This window comes from Pan paniscus, chromosome 1 (genome assembly GCF_029289425.2).
Source record: "Pan paniscus chromosome 1, NHGRI_mPanPan1-v2.0_pri, whole genome shotgun sequence".
Taxonomy (NCBI): domain Eukaryota; kingdom Metazoa; phylum Chordata; class Mammalia; order Primates; family Hominidae; genus Pan; species Pan paniscus.
Genome location: NC_073249.2, coordinates 183,472,449 through 183,486,263, shown reverse-complemented (window position 1 = coordinate 183,486,263; position 13,815 = coordinate 183,472,449).

Genomic DNA, 13,815 nt, shown 5'->3' with positions numbered 1-13,815 from the left:
TTTTCCTTATGCCTCCAGGCAGCCTTCCCTGGCTTGGTAGCCACTTCACTGCCCAATGTATGAGCCCAAAAGGAGGAGGGCAGAGGCCACTCCCAACTTCAGCCAGCCATGGTAGGATTCCTTTGCCATCTTCAGGGTCTCATAGTGCTGTGAGAGGTGCTTCTCTCCTGGTCCTGAAAGTGAGTCCCACACTACTCCATGCTGTGCAGCCTCTGGGCTTGCCTACTGTTTGGATTGCTCATGGCTGGCCTTAGATTTCTCTCCTATTGGTCCTTAAGCAACAAGATTGATTGTGTTTTACACATTTTTTCAGTGAATCAGAAGACATCAAAGAAGGCATAACATGGTGTGGCACTGTGATGAAGAGCACAGGTTCTAGGATCACACCGACCTGTGTTCAAGTCCCTGCTATGTCACTTATCATCTGTGTGGCCTTGGTCAAGTCTCTGAGCTTCAGTTTTCTCATCTAATTAATGGAGTTAGTAATAGCTACCTCGTTGTTTGTGTTAAATGAGACCACACAGGCCCATCTTTCACAGCACTGGGCCTGGGCCATAGTAAGTACACAGTGTCAGCTGATATCATTATATACAAATGCAGGAAGCTGCAGGGAGGTAATGATTAGGATCTGTATTCTGAAAATACTTGGATGGTTGGAGGAGGATGAATTTAAATGGGAGGCTACGTAGGATGAAGGAGATGGGAACTGCTAGAATAAAACTTCATTTCAGATCCACATTCACTGCAGGGATATTGCCAGGTCCAGGCTGTGGAGATTAAACCATTGTCTTTGATGGAGACCAATATGTAAACAAGGATGCCTCTGTGAAGTGACAGCTATGTTAACAAGCAACAAAATACAGCGATGTATGCTCTAAGAGAGCGGGGGAAGCTGGGGAAGGCTTAAACAGGAACTGGAGTCAGAACAGTTTCCCAGAGAAAGTGATGTTTTAATCTGGACCATGAAGAGGAAGCAGGGTTTCACCAAAGGAAGAGACCCTGGCACAGGAAACAACACCTGTGATATGTGGCATGTTCAGGAGCTGCAAATAGTTCTCTGTGGCTGGAGCAAAGGGAAAACAGGGTAATGAACCCAGAGAGGTGACGGATGCCAGGCTATGCTGAGCCTTACAGGATATGAATCTTTATCCTAAGAGCAGAGGAGCCACAGAAGAGCTATAAGCAGGGGTGAGTCATAATGAGATTTGCATTTTTTTAAAGTCACTCTGGCTACCCTGTGGAGAACAGATTATATAGGAAAAACAGTAAAGGTGAGGAGCATGGCTATAAATTAGAAACCTTAGATGAGATGAATAAATTCCTAAAAATACACAAACTACTGAAACTGACTCCAGAAGGAATTCACCAATCTAAATAGACTTAAACAAATAAAAAGATTGAATTAGTAATAATAATTAAAAAAAAAAAAAACAACCCACAAAGAAAAAGCCCAGGCCCAAATGCTTCAATGGTGAATTTTACCAAACATTTAAAGAATAAATACAAAAACTCTATACAAACTTTTCCAAAAAATAAAAAATGAGAGAAGGCTTCCCAATTTATTCTGTGAGGCCAGTATTACCCTGATACCCAGAACAGACAAAGATTGCACAAGAAAAGAAAACTACAGACCAATATCTCTTATGAATATGGATGCAAAAATTCTCAACAAAACACTAGTAGGAAGAATCCAGAAACATAAAAAAAAGATTATACATCATAATAAAGTGGAATTTATCCCAAGAATGCAAGGTTGGTTTAACATCTGAAAATCCATACACTATATCAATAGACTAAAAAACAAAAACTACATGATCATTTCAGCAGACACAGAAAAAGCATCTGACAAAATATAACGCCCTTTGTGATTTAAAAAAAAAAAAAAGCTTTAACAAACTGCAAATGGAATCTTTGTTAATCTGATAAAAGATGTTTACCAAAAAAAATACAGTTAGCATCATATTTAATAGTAAAAGACTGAATGCTTTCTCCCTAAGATCAGGAATAAGACAAGGATACATGCTCTCCTCACTTTTATTCAACATCATACTGGAGGTCCTAGCCAGAACAGTTGAGCAAGAAAAAGAAATAAACAACATCCAGACTGGAAAGGAAGAAATAAAACTCTATTTGCAGATAACATGATAGTATATATAGAAAATCCTAAGGAATCCACTAAAAAACTAATAAATGAGTTCAGAACAGTTGCAAGATACAAGATCAAAATGAAAAAAGCAATTTTCTTCTATATGCTTGTAATAAACAATCTAAAAATGAAAATAAAACAATTCCATTTATGATTGCCTTAAAGAGAATAAAATAATAAAATTATCAAAGACTTATACTCTGAAAACTATAAAACATCATTGAAAGAAATTAAAAATCTAAATAAACAGAAAATGAAGCATCTCATGTCCATGAATTGGAAGGCTTAATATTGGTAAGATGATAATACTTCCCAAATTGGTCTATAGATTCAATGCAGTCCCTATCAGAATCTCAGCTGGCTTCTTTGTAGAAATTGGCAAACATTGACCGGGCGCGGTGGCTCATGCCTGTAATTCCAGCACTTTGGGAGGCCGAGGTAGGTGGATCACAAGGTCAAGAGATCAAGACCATCCTGGCCAACATGGTGAAACTCCATCTCTACTAAAAATACAAAAATTAGCTGGGCGTGGTGACAGGTGCCTGTGGTCCCAGCTACTTAGGAGACTGAGGCAGGGGGGTGGCTTGAACCTGGGAGGCGGAGGTTGCAGTGAGCCTAGGTTGTGCCACTGCATGCCAGCCTGGCGACAGAATGAGACTGTCTCAAAAAAAAAAAAAAAGAAATTGGCAAACTTTTTTTTTTTTTGAGACGGAGTCTCGCTCTGTTGCCCAGGCTGGAGTGTAGTGGCATGATCTCAGCTCACTGCAAGCTCCGCCTCCCGGGTTCACGCCATTTTCCTGCCACAGCCTCCCAAGTAGCTGGGACTACAGGCACCTGCCACCACGCTGGCTAATTTTTTGTATTTTTTTTAGTAGAGATGGGGTTTCACCATGTTAGCCAGGATGGTCTCGATCTCCTGACCTCGTGATCCACCTGCCTCGGCTGGGATTACAGGTGTGAGCCATCACGCCCAGCCGAAATTGGCAAACATTTTAAATTCATATGGCATTGCAAGAGACCCAGCCAAAATAGCCAAAACAATCTTGAAACAGAGGAATGAAGTTGGAGGACTCACATTGCCAGATTTCAAAAGTTACTGCAAAGCAACAAAAATCAAGACGGTGTGGTACTGGCATAAGGAGAGACATATGAGATCAATCGAACAGAATTGAGAATCCAGTATGGTCAACTGATTTTCAACAGAGGTGCCAAGGCCATTTAATGCGGAAAGAATAGTCTTCAACAAATGGTGCTGGGACAATTGGATAGCCACATGCAAAAGAATGAATTTGGACTCCTACCCAAACACCACATACAAAAATTAACTCAAAGTGGGTCAAATACCTAAATATTAGAACCAAAATTATAAAGCCCTTAAAGAAAGCATAGAAGTAAATCATAATTACCTCAGATTTGGCAGTGGATTTTTAGATATGACAGCAAAGATATGGGTAACAAAATCAAAAATACATAAGTTAGAATTCATCAAAATTGAAAACTTTTGTGCATCAAAGGACACTATCAGGAAGGTGAAAACCACAGAATAGAAGAAAACACTTGCAAGTCACATATCCTATAAGAGACTTGTATCTAGAATATATTAATACAAAGAAGTCTTATAACTCAATAGTAAAGTGACAGATAACCCAGTATCTTTTAATGGACAAAGGCTCTGAATAGACATTTTCCAAAGAAGATAAACAAATGGCCAATAAGCACATGAAAAGATGTTCAACAGGATGAGTCATCAGGAAATGCAAATCAAAACCAGTGTGAGATACTACTTCATACACACTAAGATGGCTATAATCAAAAACATAACAAGTGTTGGCAAGGAAGAAAATGAACCATCATACACTGTTGGTGGGAATGTAGAATTGTGCAGCCTCTTTGGAAACCAGTCTGGCAGTTCCTTAAACATGTGGAAACTCTACACATAAAGTTCTCAGCAGAAGACCCAGAAATTCCACTCTTAGGCATATATACCAAGAAAAATGAGAACGTATGTGCACACATATATGGATGTTTATAGCAATATTATTCATAATAGCCAAAAGTAGAAACAACTCAAATGTCCATCATCTGATGAATGGATAAATGGTATGTGGTATATCCATACAGTGGAATATTATTCAGCCAAGAAAAGGGAATGAAGGCTGGGCATGATGGCTTGTTCCTGTAACCCCAGCACTTTAGGAGGCTGAGGCAGGCAGATCACTTATGCCCAGGAGGTCAAGACCAGCCTGAGCAACATGGCAAAACCCTGTCTCTACAAAAAATACAAAAATTTGCCAGGAGTTGTGGTGCATGCCTGTAGTCCCAGCTACTCGGGAAGCTCAGGTGAGTGGATCACCTGAGCCTGGGAGGTCAAGGCTGCAGTGAGCTGTGATCGTGCCACTGTACTCCAGCCTAGGCAATGGAGTGAGACCCAGTCTCAAAAAAACAAAGAGTTGGGGGTGGTGAATGAAATACTAATGCATGCTATATTGTAAATCAACATTGAAAATACCATGCTAAGTGAAAGAAGCCAGTCACAAAAGACAACATATGGTGGTCATATTCCATTTATATGAAATTTCCATACTAGGCAAATCTATAGAGGTAGAAAGTAGATTAGTGGTTGCTTAGGACTAGAAGGAAGTTGGGGAGATATGAGGATGAGTGTAAAAGGTACAGGATTTCTTTTTGAGGTGATAAAAATGATCTAAATTTGACTGTGGTTGCACATATCTGTGAATATACTAAAAACCACTGATTTGTACACTTTACATGGGTGAGTTGTATGGTGTGTGAATTATATCTCAATAAAGCTGGGTTGTTTTTTGTCTGTTTGTTCGTTTGTCTTTTTGAGATGGAGTCTTGCTTTGTCACCCAGGCTGGAGTGAGTGCAGTGGCGTGATCTTGGCTCGCTGCAAGCTCTGCCTCCTGGGTTCACACCATTCTGCCTCAGCCTCCCAAGTAGCTGGGACTTCAGGCACCCACCACCATGCCCGGCTAATTTTTTTTTTTTTTTTTTTTTTAGTAGAGACAGGGTTTCACCGTGTTAGCTAGGATGGTCTTGATCTCCTGACCTCGTGATCTGCCCACCTCGGCCTCCCAAAGTGCTGGGATTACAGGCATGAGCCACTGCGCCTGGCCAAGCTGGGTATTTTTTTTAAGTGAAGGCAAGGAGATCAGTGAAAGACCACTATATATAGTAGTGTGGGTGAAATGATGGTGTGGTGGTAGCAAACTGGAAGAAATAACATGAAGAAAGAATAGACAGGGGTTGAATACGGGACTGAAAGAAGAGTCTAGGATCACTGCCAAGCTTCTGTTCATATGATGGGTGGGTGGTGATACCAGTCACTAAAAGAATAAAAACAGCTAATATTTACATAGTACTTAATTACCCGGCACCATTCCAAGCATTTTGCATGTATTAATTCATTCAGTCTTCAACAACCCTATTAGTAGGTACCATTATTATTGTCATTTTACAGAGAACAGGACCAGAGAGGCTAGTAACTTGGCTAAAATCTGATAGCTAGTAAGGGGCAGAGCTGAATCTGTTGTTCTTGTTTTGAGACAGGATCTCGCTTGGTCTCCCAGGCTGGAGTGCAGTGATTCGATCATAGCTCACTGCAGCCTCAACCTCCTGGGCTCAAGCAATCCTCCTGTCTCAGCCTCCCAAGTAGATGGGACTACAGGCATGCACCACCATGCTCAGCTAATTTTTTAAAAATTTTGTAGAGAGAGGGTCTCCCTATGTTACCCAGGCTGGTCTCAAACTCCTGGGCTCAAGCGATCCTCCTGCCTCGAGCCTCTAAAAGTCCTGGGATTACAGGCATGAGCCACTGCACCTGGCCAAGAGCTGACATTTAAACCTGGATATTCTGGCTCCAGAGTCCCTCTCTTAGCCACAGTACTATGCTGCTTCTCTGGCAGTAGAAAGGGCCAGATTTGGGTATAGTACACTTCCAAATTCACCACAAATATATCAATCACACACCACATTCCAGGTTGTGGGCCCCAAAGATATCCTGCCCCAACAGAAGGTCTCCCCATTCCCACTGTAGCACTGAAGACCCAGAACCCCAATACAAGCAAGTCAGCAAACTGCAGGTCCAGAGCACAGTCCTAAATGCTCAGCCTCGTCTGCCTGCACCTGTTCCAGCCTCAGTTCTCACAGCTTCACTCAACAGCCATATTCTCACAGGAGATGGCCTGGGTTGGGTGGGGCTTGGAGCAAAAGACCAGCCCAGCAGCACAAACTTGTTTCCAGGGATAGAATGGAAAAGGCCAGAGGAAAAGCCTCATTAGGAGGCAGCTGGGAAAGGCGAACCCAGTGAGTACTTCATCCGAGGAACCTCCCTACAACCCGTCCTGGCCACAAAAACAGAACTCCCACCAGTTGGCCCTGAGTCATTCATTCCCCTCCCGCCCCCAGGGAAGGGGTGATTTCCTGCAGGCAGCTCAGGCTCCTCCCAGGGGCTGTGCATCCTCTTATCTCACCCAAGGCCCTCTCCTAGGGCAGGGCAGGCAAACCAGAAGCTGGCTGCAGTGGGGCTGTCCTTGTATTTCCTCAGCGGGCCTTGGATTCTGGGGTCAGGGAGAGACCCAGCAGCTTAAGGACCACTCAGGAGCCAAGATGTCTCATGAAGAGCAGAGGACAGAGGGCTGACCAAACTGGGTTCTCTGCAGCTCTCTCCCTTGGGGTTACTACTGGGCAACTACTGGTCCTGTTTCCATTTACTTGAGTTAAACCTCTCCAGATGCCTGTTTTGAACTCAGACTCATCCAGCTCAAGACTCACACCATGCCCTGTGCCAGGCTCATAATGTTAAATGAGTGAATAAAATGGAGGAAACAGCCATAACATGCTCCTAGTCAGAGGTATCTGTGCAGTAGTTAAAAGAACAGGCTTTAGAGTCAAACAGACCTGAATCCAAATCTCAGCTCCATCCTTTGATAGTGACTTTGAACTCACTGACTCCTTCTAAGCCTCAGCTTTCTCTTCTGTGAAGTAAGGACAAAGGCACCTAACAGGGTGGTTGTATGATGAAATGAGACAATGCATTCCCACAGTGCTGGCAAACAGCAAGTGCTCCTCACTGCTAGGTGGCAGGATCCTGGCAAGAGAGGGAGTTAGGGAGGAGGGGGCAGGCCCACTCCCACCCAGCACCTACCCCAGGAGGAGGGCCTTAAGATGGCAGTCCCCGGGCTGGATGCGGTGGCTCATGCCTGTAATCCCAGCACTTTGGGAGGCCAAGGTGGGCGGATCACGAGGTCAAGAGTTCAAGATCAGCCTGGCCAACATAGTGAAACCTCGTCTCTACTAAAAATACAAAAATTAGCCAGGTGTGGTGGTGCCTGCCTGTCATCCCAGCTACTCTGGAGGCTGAGGCAGGAGAACTGCTTGAACCCAGGAGGCGGAGGTTGCAGTGAGCCAAGATTGCGCCACTGCACTCCAGCCTGGGCAACAGAGCAAGACTCCATCTCGGCGGGGAGAAAAAGAAAAATGACAGTCCCTACTTGGGGATTCAGTTCTTATCTAGCTAGAGTGGGGGCACAGCATGTCATTTTATACATAAAAACCCCCCAACAGAGGCTCAAGTTTCTGCAGGAACTCAAAGGAAGAAAGGTTATGTGTGTGCACCCAAATGACCTCAAGGGGTGCCCTTTGGGGTCACCCTTTTGATTTGTGTCTAATTATTATGGCTCAGTTCCTATTCCACATCCTTTGGGAGGTACATGCCTTCCTGTGTTTCTACCAGGACTCTCCAAGGGTTTCCATCCGACAGGTGCCGTTACCTCTTTTCCTTTGTTCCGAAAGCACCATGAATGGAGGGTTTTGTGTACAGTACACTTTACTGGATGTCTGGGCATGCTGTAGGGAAGCCAAGCACTCACAGAATAGGGAGCATACTGAGGATTTGGCATCATCATTCTGGAATTCTCCTCAGACAGTCCTACCTGGAATTTCTCACTGGTTGACCTTTCTTCTCCCCAGGTGGCCATCTTTCACTTACCGGCCCTCCTCCGTTTTCTCTGGAGTTACCACAGGACATTCTAAAATTCCCATCCATTTCATTTCCCCCAAACTCAGCTCTCTAATGCTTCCTATCAAGGCCATGCCCAAAGGCCCATCCAGTTTGTTTCTGATCACAAAAGAGCTACAGGGCCTCTAAAAGGAATGTGAAATTATATTTCGCTTTTTTAATTAGCCTTTTCCCCCAGTTGCATATAGTTGGGGGGATAAGAAAAGACTCCCAAGAAATAGTGACTTAGGGGCAGGCAGAATCACAAAGGAAGTTCCAACAGGCTAAGTGGGGAGGGTCTGTGCCTGGGGAAGCAATGGGAACAAGGCCCTGTGCCTAGAAAGGGGATTGGGTATGGGGACTAGTGAATGGAGCATCCTGAGGGGGAGATTCCAGCAATGGGGGTCTTGTGCTGCAGCACTGAGGGATGAGCCTTCCTCATCTTGTGGAGCTGCAGAAAGATTTTCAGCAGGAAGAAAATAAATAAAAGCACATTTGAACCTCAGAAAAAGCACTGAGTAAGGATATACCATTTGTCAACTCTCAGAATGGCAAACTTAAAACTTAACGTTGACTGGCCGGGTGCAGTGGCTCATGCCTGTAATCCCCGTACTTTGAGAGGCCAAGGCGGGAGGATCGCCTGAGGTCAGGAGTTCGAGACCAGCCTGGCCAACATGTTGAAACCCCGTCTCTACTAAAAATACAAAAATTAGCTGGGCATGGTGGTGCATGCCTGTAATCCCAGCTACTCAGGAGGCTGAGGCAGGAGAATCGCTTGAACCTGGGAGGCAGAGGTTGCAGTGAGCTGAGATCGCACCACTGCACTCCTGCCTGGGCGACAGAGTTAAGACTCTGTCAAATCAAAAACAAAAAACAAACAAAAAAAGTTGACAAAGATGTGGGGGAAATACAGCACCCTAACATGCTGCTAAGTGTATAAATGGAACCATTATATTTATTTATTCATTTATTTAGAGATGGAGTTTCACTCTTGTTGCCCAGACTGGAGTGCAATGGCACAAACTCGGCTCACCGCAACCTCCACCTCCCGGATTTAAGCAATGCTCCTGCCTCAGCCTCCCGAGTAGCTGGGATTACAGGCATGTGCCACCTTGCCCGGCTAATGTTGTATTTTTAGTAGAGACGGGGTTTCTCTATGTTGGTCGGACTGGTCTCGAACTCCCAACCTCAGGTGATCCGCCCGCCTCAGCCTCCCAAAGTGCTGGGATTACAGGTGTCAGCCACTGCGCCCGGCCGGAACCATCATTTTAGAGAGACAACTAGCAATGTTGAGAAAGAGATGAAGCGATAGAGAATCCTAGTGCCTAAAGCTACCTGTCCCAAACTTTCTAACTGGAAAAAACTGTCAGGTGTTGGGAAATCTGAAAACATGGGGAGATAAAGGGCAAGTGCACAGGTACGGGCTCACGAGAGCCAAAAGCCAGTTATCTTCCCAGCTCACTGCTTAGTGACATCATGTTAGTAGCTTGAAACAGGCCATGACGGAAGTATTTACACCACAAAAAGCAGCAAATGCTACCAAACAGAACACCCTACCTCACCCCGGCCAGTTTGTCAGCACACTACAGCCTGAGCCAATCCTCATCCAGCAACCTCTTGAGTTCTCTGAACAATCGCTACCCAGAGATCAAGTACCAGTTTTATAAGCCAGGTCTTTGGCCTTACATCCCAAAAGGAAAGCCTAGGCCTGCTGAGTAGCACTGGACTTTCAAGAGCCTACCGGACTCCTTCACCAAAGCAGGCAGACCTATATGGCCTCCTTTCTCCTAGATATCCCATTTCCTGCTTGATTTTCTAAAGAAATCAAGGCCTGGGCCAAGTGTGGTGGCTCACGCCTATAATCCCAGCACTTTGGGAGGCCAAGGCAGGTGGATCACGAGGTCAGCAGCTCGAGACCAGCCTGGCCAACATGGTGAAACCCCATCTCTACTAAAAATACAAAAATTAGCCAGACGTGGTGGCAGGCGCCTGTAATCCCAGCTACTTGGGAGGCTGAGACAGGAGAATTGCTTGAACCTGGGAGGCGGAGTTTGCAGTAAGCTGAGACCATGCTATTGCACTCCAGTCTGGGTGAGAGAGCGAGACTCCATCTTTAAAAAAGAAAGAAAGAAAGAAAGAAATCAAGGCCTGGAGAAGACAGCTTTTTTCAGCTGTGTGGAAGCAAAAGAAAATGGGAAAATGACAGGGATAGAGAGTGGACCGCCTCCCATGCAGAAGCAGAGAGCCCCTGTCTCAACTCTCTTGACAGTCATACACAAGCCCCTTGCAGTCTCTGCACCTTTAACCGCTATTATACTGCCTCCCTGTAGAAGACACAGGACTTAGATGTAGGTGTAGAGGGAGAAGGAAGGTTTGAGGATAACTCTCAGGTTCCAGGCTTAGGAGCCTAGGTAGCCCATGAGAGATGCAGAACAGAGCTTGAAGAGAGGGCCCAAAGGGTGTATGGGAGTTAGTTATATTTGGGGCTTGGTGAATTTGAAGTGCCTATGGGACAACAAATAGAGATGTCTGATTGAGAATCTGAAGTTTGAGAGACTGATGAGATCTTGCAAGTTACCAGTGCGTAGATAGAGTTGAAGCCATGAGATCACTCTGGCAACAGAAAAGGCTGAGCAGGGACACCTGGAGGCAGCAAGATTTAAGAGAAAGAGCAACCACAGAAGGAAACTGAGTGGGGACATGATAGGAGGTAGGAGGAAATCAGGAGAATGTGACATTGGAAGGATGAAGATTATCAAGTGTTGCAGAAAGGTTGAATACGAAGAGGATTAAGAAGAGAGACACAGTGAGACGATTGTGGCTGGCTGAGAGGGAAGAAAGAAAGCAGGAGATAAGATTCAAGTAGGCAGGGGCCAGGTCAGGCAGAGCCAGACATGGCATCAGAAGGCGTTTGAGTGGTATTCTAAGTGGGAAATCTTTGGAGGATTTTAAGAGGGGAGTAAAGAAATCTGATGTGCATTTTAAACATACCATGCTGTTGTGTGGAGGACAGGCTGGGGGGCGAGGGTGGGAATGGAGGTGGGGACACCAGTTAGGAAGCTATTACAGTAACCCAGACTTGGATTAGGACGGTAAGGGTGGAGGTGGTTAAATGTGTTCAGATTCAGTGTACATTTTGAAGGAAGGTCTGACAGGACTTGCTAATTAATTGGATGTAGAATGCAGAGTAAGAGAAAGACAGGGATCAACAAGTATGGAAGGTGTTGGTTCGAGCAACTGAGTAGGTGGTAATGCTATTTACAGAGGTAGGCAAGGCTAGAGGAAAACAAAATAAACAGGGTTAGGGGTGGGAATGAGAATCCAGAGTTTTATTTTGGCCACCTTAAGTATAAGATGCTTGCCGGGTGTGGTGGCTCACACCCGTAATCCCAGCACTTTGGGAGGCCAAGGCAGGTGGATCACCTGAGGTCAGGAGTTCGAGACCAGCCTGGCCAACATGGCGAAACCCCGCCTCTACTAAAAATACAAATACAAATACACGCCAGGCGTGACAGCAGGTGCTCGTAATCCCAGCTACTCGGGAGGCTGAGGCAAGAGAATTGCTTGAACCTGGGAGGCAGAGGTTGCAGTGAGCTGAGATTGCACCACTGCACTCCAGCCTGGGCAACAAGAGCAAAACTCCGTCTAAAAAGAAAAAAAAAAAAAGTATAAGATGCTTTTATATATGCAAGTGGAGAAGTCAAGTAGGCAGTTGGCTATCCAAATCTGGAGCCCAGGGAAGAAGTCACAGCTAGAGATACCATTTGAAGTCATCAGCATACACAGAGCATCAAAGCCATGGGACTGCATGAACACTGAAGTTGTGTTTTCCCTCTCACTTGATCTCACAGAAGTTTGGGTAGCCCTTGTCTGGGGACTGGGGAAGGCATCCAAAGTCATTACCATCAGTCCTCGTAATGTGAGAGCCAGGTACAGCTAAAGACAAATCTGAGTCAGGGACTGCTTGCAGAGAAATGGTGCCAGAGAAACTAAGACTTCACAGGAGAGCTGAAGGTGTTCCATCTCCTCCTTGATACTGAGGATACTTAGTCTGTACAGCCAGCAATGGGAGCCCTAGCTGAGGCCTGAGGGGCTAAAAATGGGAGTTGATGTGGCTATGCACCCTCCCCACAACTCACCTCCTGTCCCCACCTCCACCCACACAAGAGTCAAGCCTCCTAGAATTGGCATAAAATCCACATACAGAGCAGTCCCAGGAGGAGGCTTGGGGTTCAGTGACAGGAGATGAGCACAGGCTGAAGAGCTGAGACCAGCCATCCACTGATTTTTTTTTTTTCTTTTTTGAGACAGAGTCTTGCCCTGTCACCCAGGCTGGCGTACCGTGGTGCAATCTTGGGTCACTGCAACCTCTGCCCCCTGGGTTTAAGAGATTCTCATGCCTCAGCCTTCTGAGTCGCTGGGACTACAGGCAAGCACTACCACGCCTAGCTAATTTTTTTGTATTTTTAGTAGAGACAGGGTTTCACCATACTGGCCAGGCTGGTCTCAAACTCCTGACCTCAGATGATCCACCCAGCTCGGCCTCCCAAAGTGCTGGTATTATAGGTGTGAGCCACTGCACCCAGCCCCATCCACTGATTCAGAGCAAACAGGATAAAAGTACTGAAGACCATTGCTTCTCCAACTTTAAGTTACATTCAAACCATCTAGGGATTTTGGTAAAATGCAGGTTCTATTTTTTGTAGGGGCCAGCTCCACAGGGTCAGTGGGTTTTTCTCCCTGTGTGCAAAGACGAGAGATCATAGAAATAAAGACATAAGACAAAGAGATAAAAGAAAAGACAGCTGGGTCCAGGGGACCACTACCACCAAGACGCGGAAACCAGTAGTGGCCCCGAATGCCAGGCTGCGCAGTTATTTATTGGATACAAGACAAGGGGGCAGGGTAAGGAGTGTGAGCCATCTCCAATCTGAGCAAACAGGATAAAAGTACTGAAGACCATTGCTTCTCCAACTTTAAGTTACATTCAAACCATCTGGGGATTTTGGCAAAATGCAGGTTCAACTTTAATAGGCCTGGGGCGGGGCCTAAGATTCTGCATTTCTAATAAGTGCCCACCTAATGCTGTTGCTCCTGGTCTACAGACCACATTTTGAGTAGCAAGGGATCAGAGGCAGCCGTGGAGGCCACCCATAATGGAGAGGGCATTTCCAGTTCCAGGGAGAATGTGTTTATTCATGCGCAAAGTCACAGAACTATTAAAGTGGAAATACCCACCATTTGGCATGGTTGTGGGGCAGAGAGTTATTTCTCAGCAGATTAGCCTCCCAAGAGCATAGCACAGCATGGTTGTTATGCAGGTGGGTTCTGAAGGTTGACTTCCTGAGCTTTATGTCTTAGTATGTAATCTTGGGCAAATCTTTAACTTCTCTGTATCTCCGTTTCCTCATCTCTATAATGGAAATAACAAGACTATTGTGAGGATTGTCTAAGTGAATGGATATAAAGTGCTTAACACACGGCAGCATAGTAAGTGCTCAGTAAAAGTTGCTATTCTGATGCTATTATACCATTCTATAATCGTTAGCACAGATACAGAGGCTGACTTGCCTTTTGGTACACGGTCAAATATACAACCCCCATCTCCCTCCCACCAAAAGGCCTATGTCCTCTCTTTCAAATTCCTCC